The sequence below is a fragment of the Pongo abelii genome, chromosome 13, assembly GCF_028885655.2.
Source record: "Pongo abelii isolate AG06213 chromosome 13, NHGRI_mPonAbe1-v2.0_pri, whole genome shotgun sequence".
NCBI lineage: Eukaryota > Metazoa > Chordata > Mammalia > Primates > Hominidae > Pongo > Pongo abelii.
This window is the reverse complement of record NC_071998.2, coordinates 56745822-56758678: the sequence shown is the minus strand read 5'-3', so window position 1 is coordinate 56758678 and position 12857 is coordinate 56745822.

The window sequence follows — 12857 nt, the reverse complement described above, 5'->3', positions numbered from 1 at the left end:
GGGCATGAAGCTAAAGTGTCATACCATGCTGGCCTCTTCCTAAAAGTAAGTCTTGCCTGAATTAGCACGGAAAGTGACTCAAGGTGAAGGGAGGATATATCGTTTCCTTCTGTCTTTTGTCACTATTGTTGAGATGGCAGCTACTACCCATCATATTTGCTAAAGGGGAAAAGTGACTACCAAACTCCTCCTGGTTTTAAAGGTGAAGTTAAGTAACTGGAATAAAGTAAAAACAGAGAAGAACCAACTAGAAGGATACAAACTGAGTATGCAGAATCACCCAAAAAGGATTAATCAGCAGAGGAATGTTGCTGGCTAATATACTTTGAAAGTTCCATATCAACACCATATACATTGGCTAAAATCCAGACATATAATCTAAGCAAGGCCCTCTAAACTGGTGAGTTTTAAATTCCTTATGTTTAACAGAGAAGCAGCAGGAGGCCGCCTTATTCTTTAAGAAAGAGGAGGAATGAATAGATTCCTCAAGCTGATAGGGCTGAGAAAGGCATCTCCTAGGCTCTTGCATCACTTGTGTTAATATGCAGATCCTCAGAACTGCAGCTTTCTCATGAACATTGTACTGGAAAGTTCTCCTCTGTTACTCTCTGGGAATCTGCAGACAGTTCATGTGGAAGTCTCTCTCCCAGTCTGAAAGAATTAAATAGAATATTATAATTACTCAGAGTTTAATATATGCTACAACTGTTTTTGCTGGCTTGGTGTTTAAAGATGCAAATGTTCCAATCGCTTCTAGAAACATGACATTATAAAAGGGACTACCGTAATTAGGAATAAAAACTGTTCAGTCCTCATTAACCAGAAAAGCAGTTTCTAAACCCAGGGAGGCTCTACTTTTATTCCAAGAAAAATCAGGAAGATGGCGCTGCAAGAGCCTAATAAAGACTTTGGGTCAACTTGTGCTCACTGCAATTGACTAGGATCCATGTGAAATGATTTTTAAAAGGCAATGAACAACAAATACTTCTGACAGAAGAAAACTAATCAGAGAAAAGTGTGAAGAATCATCTTAAGCACACTCTTCTTTAAAGTTTCACTATTATTTTATTCTCGATTGCCCAAATTCATTCAGCCTTAATGCATTGTTAAAGAGCCTGTCCTATTAGCCAAGGATGTTATGGTAACTGGTTGTAAGGCTACTGTTCTCCTGGTTACAACATGTGACTAGAAAAATGCTTTCTTAATTGAGGCTGAGAGTGATAAGTCCCTGATGACTCAAAATAGTTAAGGAGTGTGTATAAAACTGAGCACAGGCTAGTCTCGAAGATGATGGCAGCCTTTACTTTGGTTCTTTAATCTCCGCATCCATTTCTGTCCCGCCAGAACTGTCTACACTGAGGCCTCACTGTGGCATTAGTCACGGTAAGAGCCAAATGTGTTCTAAGCCTGTGCCTTTTTATACCTGTCGAAGGGAATTTGGTCACTGAAATCACAAGTGAGCCATGTTATAAGGTGTTTAACTGTGAGGCAGTCTCCCACAGAGGAGGAAGGCAAGAACATTTGGAAGGAATGTGATTTATTTATGTTTTCTGCATAGGTACTTGTGACGTGTCTGCTTCTGAGAAAAGCAACGTCCGTAGATTGCAGATAGATAGATAGCACATTATCTAGCCCTCATTCTTTCTTTTAGCTGAAGTTCTTATCACCTATGTTTCAAAACCTAATTAAGCGATGGTTCATTCATAGCTAAAGGACACTGGACAGGAACTAGGCTCCAGTCTCTTCTTTGTCAATAACCAGCTCTGTGGCTCTCAGCAAATTAGCTCTCCAGTGGGACTCTGTTGCTTTGTCTTGTAATAATAACAGTTCTATTTATTAAACTTTTTCTCTGCAGGAGGGGCTTTAATAAGCACTTTAACTAGATTATTTCATTTAAACCTCATAATAACCCAATGGGTAGGTTCTATTTTAACCTCCGTTTGGCAGATGAGGGAGTTGAGGCATAGAAAGCTGAAGAGTTTGTCCAAAGTGACACAACTTGGATATGAAACAGCCAGGATTTGGTTACGTTTCTGCCGAACCTAAAGACTACATGTTTATCTTATTGCCAGAATATTCCACCCAAGAATTTGTGGGGCAGGGAGATTTTCCTGCCCCACAAATTCTTAATTGTACTTAGAAATGAGTTGGCTTAACTCATGTAGCATGTCTATGCTGCCATATGTAATTTGATTTTTTTAATTTTTTAAACTTTTTCATCTTGTTTTCTCAACCAGAGTAAAATGTCCAGATGAGTTACTGGAAAGACTACTTCCTATAGGATAATGAGTGAGGTTATCTGCCCTTATAAATTCCTTCCTTTATAAATAGAGATAATAGTGCCTGACTTACAGTGTTTTGATGCTTTAAGTACAAAATGGCTATAAGGTGGATAGCAGCACTATGTAAAGAGAATTTGTTTCTAGTATTTTAAAATATCAGCTCTCTCGAGAAAGACTCCTTCTTAAACAATGTATTTGCCAGGTCATGTCGTGTTGTGAGATGCTAAAGTAGACGCGTTGATCATTACTTTGTGGTTTTTCAATTTAAAAAAGAATTCTTAAACACACTCTTATTTATCTTTGCACTATTAATTAACATAACAGGAAGAACAGTTTAATGGTGAATGTGAAACCTTTATTGAGTACCTAAATTTGTCCTAGATGTTAGCTCATTGAATTTTCACCATTGCTTTATGAGAAAAATGTGAGAAAACCGAGACTCAGAGATGTTAGGTAACTTCCACAGGACATACAGCTTTTTGTTGAGAACTGGCACTGAGTCAGAGCTTTAGCTCTCTCCAGAGACCAGAGTTTCCACCATGTCATACTGAAGATAGGAATATTCTTTAAGATTTTTGTGCTTAAATATCTGTGTGTGTATTGTTCATGTACCATTTTATTAAAATATCCAACTGAATAGCCAACATTTTCATAATAAATATTATGGTGATAAAATATTATAACTTAAAATCATAAAAGTACATATTAGAAAAGACCTTAAAATCAGCAAGCTCAACAAGTGATTCATTGCTTTTCCAGCTGGTGCTTGGACATTGCCTGCAGTGTGGAACTCACTGCCTCAGGGACAAACAATTTCATCTTTAACACTTAGAAAGTATTACCACTAGACTGTCCATCAGGGATCTCAAATGTAACACGTTCAATACTTAATTCATAAAGTTGTTTCATAATTTTGTTTATAGTTAATTGAGGAGCTGGGCTTACCAGAAAAGAGCAGGCAGTAATTAGGATAACATTATTCCATCAATAATTAACCACAGATTATATTTTAAACATTCATTTTATTTTATTACTAAGGCCAAAGGAAGAGGTCAGTAAAAATTGTTACCTTATCTCCTTGGGATTTTCCAAGATCACCTTGTTAGAGCTTAATGCTCCATTTATGTTAGAAGACAATTGCGTCAGTCAGAATTCCAAGCAAAAAGCAGCCGGTACATTCAAAAGGGTTTGAGGCATGCTAATGAAAGGACATTTGCAAAGGTATGGGCAGAGTTCAGGGAAATCAACAGAGTAGTTGTTCACCACTGCAAGCATTTCAAGGATAGCAATGGTGGAGAACCATTAGCAGCTGTAGGCGTGAGAGAGTGAGAAAGGAGCAGGTATCAGAACCCAGGGCAAGTGATGATACAAGATGACACCCCCTCGCCTGCCTCCAGAAAAACTGTGGCCTCGGGAGGAGGCATGCTGCCTGGAAGCTCAACCAGGAGAACAGATACCCTGACCCCACTGTCTCCACCACCCGCAGAGTTCCTGTTGGTGGCTGAGTTCTCGCTCCTACTAATTGGAAGACAGAAGACAAGATTCCTTACTAACACAGCCCAGGACACAATACTACATGTCGTCCAATACATTACCTGAGTCTTTTCTCTGCCTACTCCTCTCTGGACAGTTATCCCTACCATACTCTCCCATTTCTATCTCCTAAATCAACAACAGGAAGGCCAACTAATTTGAAAGTAGCCTTAGATCATGAAGGGAAATAATAATCCTACAGCTCTAGGAGGTTTTGCCATGTGACAATGTTAGCATGTATCTCTTGGATTGTACAAATTAGTTCTAAAAGAAATTTTACGACCTTTCTTCCATATTTTTGTATCATAATTAGCAGACCAAACTGGCTGATATGTATGTATAAATTTTATACGCATACCAATGTGTATTAGAGACTATTTAGTGTTCACACATCAAATAAACTTTTTTCTTTTGCTCTGATTCCTTTCTGAGACTTATCTAACTATTCTTTGTTAAAGCCTTTATTAAGCTTTAAACACTGGTAATGTAAGTTCTAATCTCTGAATTACTAGCCTAATTGCTTTATCCCTATCCCCAATATCTTCAAAGCCTTGCCTTTTGGGAATTATGTCTTGACTAAAAGTTCTCTGAGACTAAAATTTTCTGAGCAAGCAGTCTCAGAACCAGATTTTCCAATGGGATCTGTTTACATCATTGAAGATAGGAGGTCTAATAAATAGAATTTATATCAGATAAGCCAGGTACATTGTGAGAAAAAAGGACATCCTTTATTTTATTGTAGAACCCTTGAGATGGAGTTGACACAACTTGAAAGACAAGTTCAAATAAACTTTTGGGCCCATTTTTCTTGAATGTTGATGTGACAGTCTCTTCATAGGTGTTTTGAGCTTAAGATAGCTTTTTAAATTCATTTAAAACACATATTGGTTTACCCCACTGTGCACATTACAACAGATCTGACAGTGGAACATCAGTCAAAACCGACACACCTTGGTGATAAGAATGACAGATTTTTATGCGCATGAGCAGAATGAGGGCAATGTTTTGTCTTAAAAAACAGCTAAGACATCAGCAAGTTAGGCAGGGAGGTCTTCAGAGTTTCATAATTCTCTAACATGTGTTTATTTTTACCCCTTGATGTTAGCAGTGTGGCAGGTACACTGAGAAATAAGCCTTTTAAAGTCATATACTTTATTCAAGTATTTATTGAACCTCTTCTTTGAGGCAAACATGGCAACAGAGGTGGGACATGAAATTGGAAATAAAACATCATCCCTCTCCTTAAAGAACTGGTGGTTCTTTAAGGAGAACCACCTTTTTGTTGTGGTTCTCCTTAAACTAAGGTTCTCCTTAAACTAAACAAAGTGACACTGTCACTTTGTTGTGACAGTGTCACAACAAAATGAGGGGAACTTCTGGAAGCAGAATGTTGTCAGAGACTCTGTTCCAATGGCGTCTTTTTATTTGTTTAGTGCCATAGCCACTAAGCAGGCAAGGACCCATGAGACAGTAGGTGAGAAGATACTGGGGTTATACATGTGCCATGGGCTTAACAAATCACAACTATTGTGATTACCAATTGGTCCTGTCTCAGAAGTAGTATTACATGCATCTTATTCTCCCATCCTCATGATACTGTGTGGTCCAGATCCTCACTAGTTCTCAGGTTGAGCAGTTGCAACCGACCCCTATCCAGCTTCCTGGTTTAATACTCAAGATTACCTTCTATTTACTCTTCTTAAATCTGTTCTCTGCCAACCCTGGAATAATCTTTGTAAAATGTGAATCTGGTAGTCACATTTCCCTTTTTAAATGGCTTTACAATTTCCCATGTCCACCAAGATAAGGTCCAAACTTGCCAATGAGCTCCACGGTGATCTGATTCCTGTAGACTGCTCCAACACCTTCCCATGGCCTTTCCATGGATCCTGCCATAGTGACCTAAGGATTCACCAAACTCAACTTCTGCTTCATGCTTTAATGCCTCCATGTCTCTGTGCATGGTGTTGGTCTGCCTGGGCCAGACTTTCCCTTTCCTTTTTCAACTCTACTCCTGTTCTAGAGGTCTACTGAAGTTCTCCCCATCTCTATCACCACCTCTCAAATACACCATCATCTGTTACTGCAAACGCTTCCTAACTTCTACTTCACTCCATATCCACTCTTGCCCCTTCCAGTCCATTCTTGACTACTAGGATAAAGATAACCATTATCCATCCCTACTCCTATCACCCATAGGATAAAGAGCAATATCCTTATCAGGGCCTATGTAGGGGGCCCTACCAGGCCCTGGTTGTCTCTCCAGCCTCATCTCCTCTTTATGCAGCTTGCTCCAACCACAACTACCTTATATTGCATGTCCTTGAATGCCCTTGAATGTCATGTTTCCTCTGCCATAGGTTTTGCACATGCTGATCTGTCTTCTTAGATTGCTTGCCCAGCTCTCCTACCCGTTCCACAGATCTCAGCTCAAAAATTGCTCCGAGATGCAAGCCTTCCCTGAACCTTAGTCTAGACTAAGTTTCTTTACTTTGCATTTTTATAGAAAGTATTTCTTTACTTCATAGAATTCACCTCAGTCTGCAGTTGGTTGATGACTTGGTTAGTGTCTATCTCCATCCCAAAATCAAGTTTCATGAAAGATGAACAGCATCTGTTTCTGTCTATCATTGAATTCCTAGTGTAGCACAGTGCCAGTCACAAAAGGGGCACTCAAAAAAATTTTTAAACAATGGATCAATCAATCCACTAAGGCTCTTGCTCAGTTGCTTCTTTTGAAAAGCCTTGATACCATCATCACCACTATCATCTTATATACCTTCTTTGGAAAAATGTCTATTCAATTTCTTTGCCTATTTTTTAAGTGGGTTGTTTTTGTCTTTTTGTTATTGAGTAGTAAGAGTTCTTTTATATTCTGGATACTAGGCTCTTATCAGATATATGATTTGCAAATATTGTCTCCTATTCTGTGCACTCTCTTTTCACTTTCTTGATAGTGTCCTTTGAAGCATAAATACGTTTAATTTTGATGAAGTCCCATTTATTCCTTTTTTCTTTCGTTGCTTGTGCTTTTTGTGTCATACATAAGAAACCATTGCCAAATTCAAGATCATGAAAATTTACCCCTATGTTTTTGATCCATAAAGTTCTTTTGACTTTTAAAATTCTGTAAGATAAGTCAATACTGGTCACCTATTACACACAAAGAACTATTGGGATTTCAGGGGAAACTGGATATTGGAGACTCAAGCATCAGAATGGACAAGGCATCATTTTAGTATTAGAATCAGGTCCCAAGATGGAAACTTCAGAAGTGCCAGGATATGGAGGATGTGATTGAGTTATATGTAGACAAAGAGATTTGGGATAGAAGTCTTTAAATATAGAGTCCAAGGTAGCTTAACAGACCTCTAATTAAAACAATTAAAGCAAAATTCCAAAACACATAAAGGCAAATAATAAGCTCCGAAGAAAACTGGAAAAAGTCTGACAAATTCCAAGCCTTGCTTGAACTAAAGAACACAATGCTATTTGTGTAGAGGGAAAATGTTAACAAATGCTACATAAAGTTGTGGCCTAAATATAGAAAAAGCCATCCTAGATAGTGCAGGAAAAGGAAAAAACTTAGTTTCTAATTTAGCTCTAAGCAAGATAAGAGAAAGACTTGCCTGATACATAGTAAATGCTAAGTGAAGAGTTTGTTGGATGTAAAATAAAATTCCTGAAAGAATAATGGAATATCCTGTGCAGAGTAAATGCTCAGTCATGTATTTGTTGAATAAAAAATAAAACTCATAGAAAATAAGTGAATTTGATGTGATCAGTGTAAACGCTCCTCCATTGAGAAATGACATTTCAAAGTAAATTGTTAATCAAGAATAAGTAAATAACCACATTTCAGAGAGTAGCATCTCTGAAAAGAAACAAAAAGAAAAGAAGGAAGCAAGCAAGCAAGTAACTAACCTACTTACGAGTCTATAGGCACAATGTTAGGCAAAAAAAAAAAAACTGTCTTGTGAAAGATAAATTATTCAGACCACACAGATATAGCCATTTACTACAGGAGGAGGAAAAAACAAAATCTTAATAATAGTCTAGTGTTATTCTTATTTAATTATGTTAACTTAGAATAAACATACTATTTCCTTCTCTCTTCCCTTCTCTCCTGTACTCTCCTACTGGCTCCTTTCCACACCTTTTCTATCTTCCTTTTGTGTTCTAAAGAATCTTTTAGCAATAACAGGACAAGGATAAAGATATGGGAGTGATATTGTTTATTACCTGTGAAGAGTAGTTTATACTACTGTTAATAATAGTGTATATATACCAGGTTTCTGTTTTGTTGAATTAATTAAGGCCGAGAAGTCAAATAATAACCCCTTAAAACATTCTGTATCATGACCTTGGTGGTGGTTTCAATACTCCATAGATTTGTCAGAACTCATCACATTTTACACTTAAGTATATATTATACCTCAATAAAGCTGACAGAAAGGAAATAGAAAGGTCAACCATAAGCAGTTGAATTGTGCAGGGAGAAGTGGCCTACTGCCCTCCAGCTGGAGAAGTGTTACCAAGCCTAGACGGTCCTGCAGGATGGCATTTACCATGGAAAAAGTGGAGAGATGTTATTAACAAGCACATCACAGAATTCAAGTAGATTTTACAGTCTCTGATTTGGTCTTGGAAACCAAGTCATGTGCCTTAGCACAAAAATGAAAACGGCAGTTACAACCAAAATTCAAGGGATTTTGAAAATTATGAGCATAGGATCAACATGGTGAATGACAGAAATTTGACATTTAGCTGTCTGCTTAAAAACATTCCAGTTTTTAACAAAGATCAGTAATATAAAAATGGTAGATGATACCATCTCATACCCATTAGAATGGCTACTATCAATTAAAAAAATAAAAACCAGAAACCAGAAAATAACAAGTGCTGAAAGGATGTGGTGAAATTGGGAACCCTTGTGTGCTGGAGGTAGGAATATATAGTGGTATGATCATTATGAAAAACAGTATGGCAGTTCCTCAAAACATTGAAAATAGAATTATGATATGATCCAGAGATTTCACTTCCAGGTTTATACCCAAAAGAATTGATAGCAGGAACCAGAACAGATATCTGTAAACCTGTGTTCACAGCAGCAGCATTATGTGCAATTGCCAAAAAATGAAAGCAACCCAAGTATTTATTAACAGATGAAGAGGAAAGCACAAGGTTGTATATACATAAAATGGAATGTTATTCAGCCTTAAAAAGGAAGAAAATCCTGTCATATGCTACAATATGCAAGAAACTTGAGGGGATAATGCTCAGTGAAATAATCCACTCACAGAAAGACAAATACTCTATGATTCCACTTATGTGACATACCTAGAGCAGTCAAAATCACTGAGACAGAAAATGGAAAGGTGATTGCCAGGGTTGTTGTAGGGGAGGGGGAGACATGGGAGGGAGAAGATTGGAAGAGACTTCTGTTTTCTCTAGAGAGGGAGGATTCAAGCAGGTGGCTTGCATGGGATTGTAGACTCAACTTTTCAATGTCTCTTCCATTCTTCCAATGATAAAAGGAGGCACTTGGTAATTAAAAGACTCCCTAGCTGTTGAACGGAAGTAACAAATAGCAACATGAGGAAAGGAACAACAAAGAAAGTGGCTTAGAACGGCAGGAAGTTCACAAAAGCAAAGTTACAAACCATTTTATAAGTGGGAGAAGGAAATGGTGAATTCAAAAGTTGTAAAACAAAGGAGTGACAAAACATCTGAGCAAGAAGGAGCAAGATATTCTACAGAAACGTGCTGGGGTCTGGGGTTTTTAGCTGGTGAACAGAGCTATTGACTGGCCAACATTTTATTGAAAAACACCATGTTTTCCATAGGTATCCAATGTTTATTGCCTAAGTGTTAGTTCTGAGGATACACCCAGCAAATTATAATATTCATAAGCAGATATTTTGTAAGTGGAAGTCATGGATATGCCCACAGAAACCAAAAAGCAGAAAGTCACATTGTCCAGATTAATATATTTTGAGATTCTTTTTAATGAAAATTCTTACTTATTTTGTGTCAGAAGAACACCAGAGAATACAATTATTTTGAAAAGAGGCTAGGTGGAGTACAATTCATAGTCTTCCTCAAAATGGGGAAAAAAGTAATTGTATCCAAACAAATTTTTATATCTAGTTATTTGAGGTAGTACTTAAGTCTTTCCTAAAATGATTATTCAGGGAAAATTATTCAGTTGGGATTATTCTTACTTTCTATAACTCCTTTTTTTTTTTTCCTGGTATGTGGCTTTAAGCCAGTCCTCTGATTCTTAGAATGCTCCAAAAAAAAAAAAAAATGAATTAAGGAAAAGGAAAGAAAATTCAAATAAGTCAATGGGGCTGCTTGGCAGTAGTGAACACAAAGCATGTGATTAGGAAGGGGCTGAAATGAACTAAAAGCAAGGCAACTGCTTTTTTCAATAATACTATTTCTATCCTCCATTTCCATACAAGAAAGCAAGCTAAAATGGTATAACGAAAATAGTGAATATTTATCAGACTAAGTGTATCATGTGCCAAGGCCAGTCCTAAGTGCTTTGTATGTACAAACTCATGTAATATTCACAGCAACCCTGTAAGGAAGATATCCGTAAGACCAATTGTTACACTTTCAGGAATTTTGTGAGCCTGTTGGTAGCTTGAAATCAGCCATTGTGGCAGTACTTACATCATGGAAATTAAAATATGCTACAAATCAGAGACTTTAGGGTGAGAGCCGTTCGTTAAACATCTTCCAGAACAAAACTGCTATTGCCTTCGTTCACAGATGGGTAAACTGGGGCACAGAAAAATTGAGTGATTTGCCCATAATCATGCAACTAGTAGTTGGTGGAGTTGAAATTTTATCCTAGGCAACACCACCTGGGAGCCCAAGCTTTCAGTCATCATGTTACACTGCTTATGATATGACTAAAATGCATTGGCTAGATTTACAAAGCCTGGGTCCCAATTTGGACTTGTCTGCTACTCACTGTTAAAGCTGTCTGAGTCTCAAGACATTTCATAATAGAATGCTTCACATTTATCTCTGCTATATCATAAATAAAATATATTATGTGAAAATGCAAAATAAGCCTTGATTCTTTTCATTCCTTTCTTTCTTTCCTTTTCCTTTCTTCTTCTTTCTCCTTCCCTTCCCTTCTCTTTTCCTTCCCTCCCTCCCTGTCTCCTACCCTCCCTCTTTTCTTTCCTTCTTTCCCTCTTTTCTTTCCTTTTTTCTCCTTCCTTCCTTCCTTCCTCCCTTCCTCCCTCCCTTGTTTCCTCCCTCCCTTCCTCCCTCCCTCCCTTCCTCCCTCCCTTCCTCCCTCCCTTCCTCCCTCCCTTCCTCCCTCCCTTCCTCCTTTCCTCCCTTCCTCCTTTCCTTCCTTCCAACACTGATTATGTCTATGATATTGAGTAGGATGTATGTGAATCTTGCGGGACTTTTGGCAGCATTTAAGGAGGACTGGAGTGAATTTTCTCCTTAATGCTTTCTCATTATCATAGAAAGCAGAACAGCTGTGCTGACAATGGGCACCATCATCATCATTAATAAATATTCATTGAGTGTGCCCTTTGTCCTGAACTCTGAGGACATATTAAGTTAGAAGATAACCATCTTGGAGCTTTTCAAGCGGAGTGTTCTCTTCTCTTTCTGCCTCTAGCTGCATCTCTACCAACAGTTGGATCTCCATCGCTCTGAGAATCATTATGGTTTCAGGTTTCACCAGGAGACTCTGGTCTCTGGGCTTCATTAATTACCTCTTGGTTTCTCAAAGCCTAGAGGGGATAACTGACATCTTACTGTGGCTACTCAATTCTTTATTTAAGTTCTCAGCTCTTTATCATCTATGTAACCAATTCCCTGAATTAAATTCCTTCTGTTTTGCTGGTTGGACCCTGACTGATACAATTCACTGTATAAGTATGTGTATAACAGGTCATGATACATAATACATTTCTAACTTTGAGCAGTTAATAAAAGTTTGCACATTAGCATGCAATGGATGGTGCTGAGCCCATTTCTTTAGTTGATCACTGATGGCTATCACTGAGTTGCAGAACATGATCTTGGAGACATTTTTCTTCTTTTAAGGGAAACTGTTATATAGTAAGTGGTTTACTGACTGGGAATGTGGACGCCACCATTCTAATCTCAGTGGGTGATCTTGGGTAATCCATTCAAACATGTGTTCCAGTGTATTATGTTTACTTTATGCATGGAACCAGAGGTTCTGAGATTGATATGCATTTTTTAAACCAGTGGTTATTATAAGAACTTTCAATGGTACCGTTTTAAGTAAGACTGATATATAGTCTGTAATAGCTTAAAGACCAGTGATGATAGCATTTGAAGGCTGTTTAAAAGAATAGTCATTTATTTAGAACATTAAATTATGCTTTCACTATTATTTTCCTCAATTAGTAAGTAGTTATTTATTATGTTAGCATTAGAAATAATAGCTCAACATTCTGGTCTTAAGTTCTTGGGAACATAATTGACATTGATATGGGCCAAGAGAACTGCAGAATATTAGGTAACTGTGGCTACAGGTAATGTCAGTTGATAAATGTTATCATAAAATCCACCCCTGATAAGTGGATATATTTTTAAAGTATTTTAATAAAATATAGGTAAAGGGTGAGGTCAACCTCTTTAAGATTCAAATATACCCTCAAACCCTAAGTCCTAAGTATTAAACAACCACCAAAAAGGTTGTATATTGTGATGTTTTTAATCTGGTCAGAGAATTCCTTGTTTTCCCCCATATTTAAGGAAAGTCTACTATTGAAAGGTACCAAATAGTCTTCTTAATAATAAAATTTCAACAGGTATCACAATGTCTCTGGTAAGATAAGCAATTGAATATGCACAGTTCCAGATCCAGTGTGAGCTTTTCCTTTATGCCCAACACTCACTGAAGTCAGTGACTGTTCAGTTGAGTTTATCTGGAGAGGAGATAAAAGTTTCCTGCCCAGCATTAAACCTTGCCCCATGCAGAATCCAGATGTTTGCAACCCTTTCCTGAAACTTCTTATATTTGTTTTA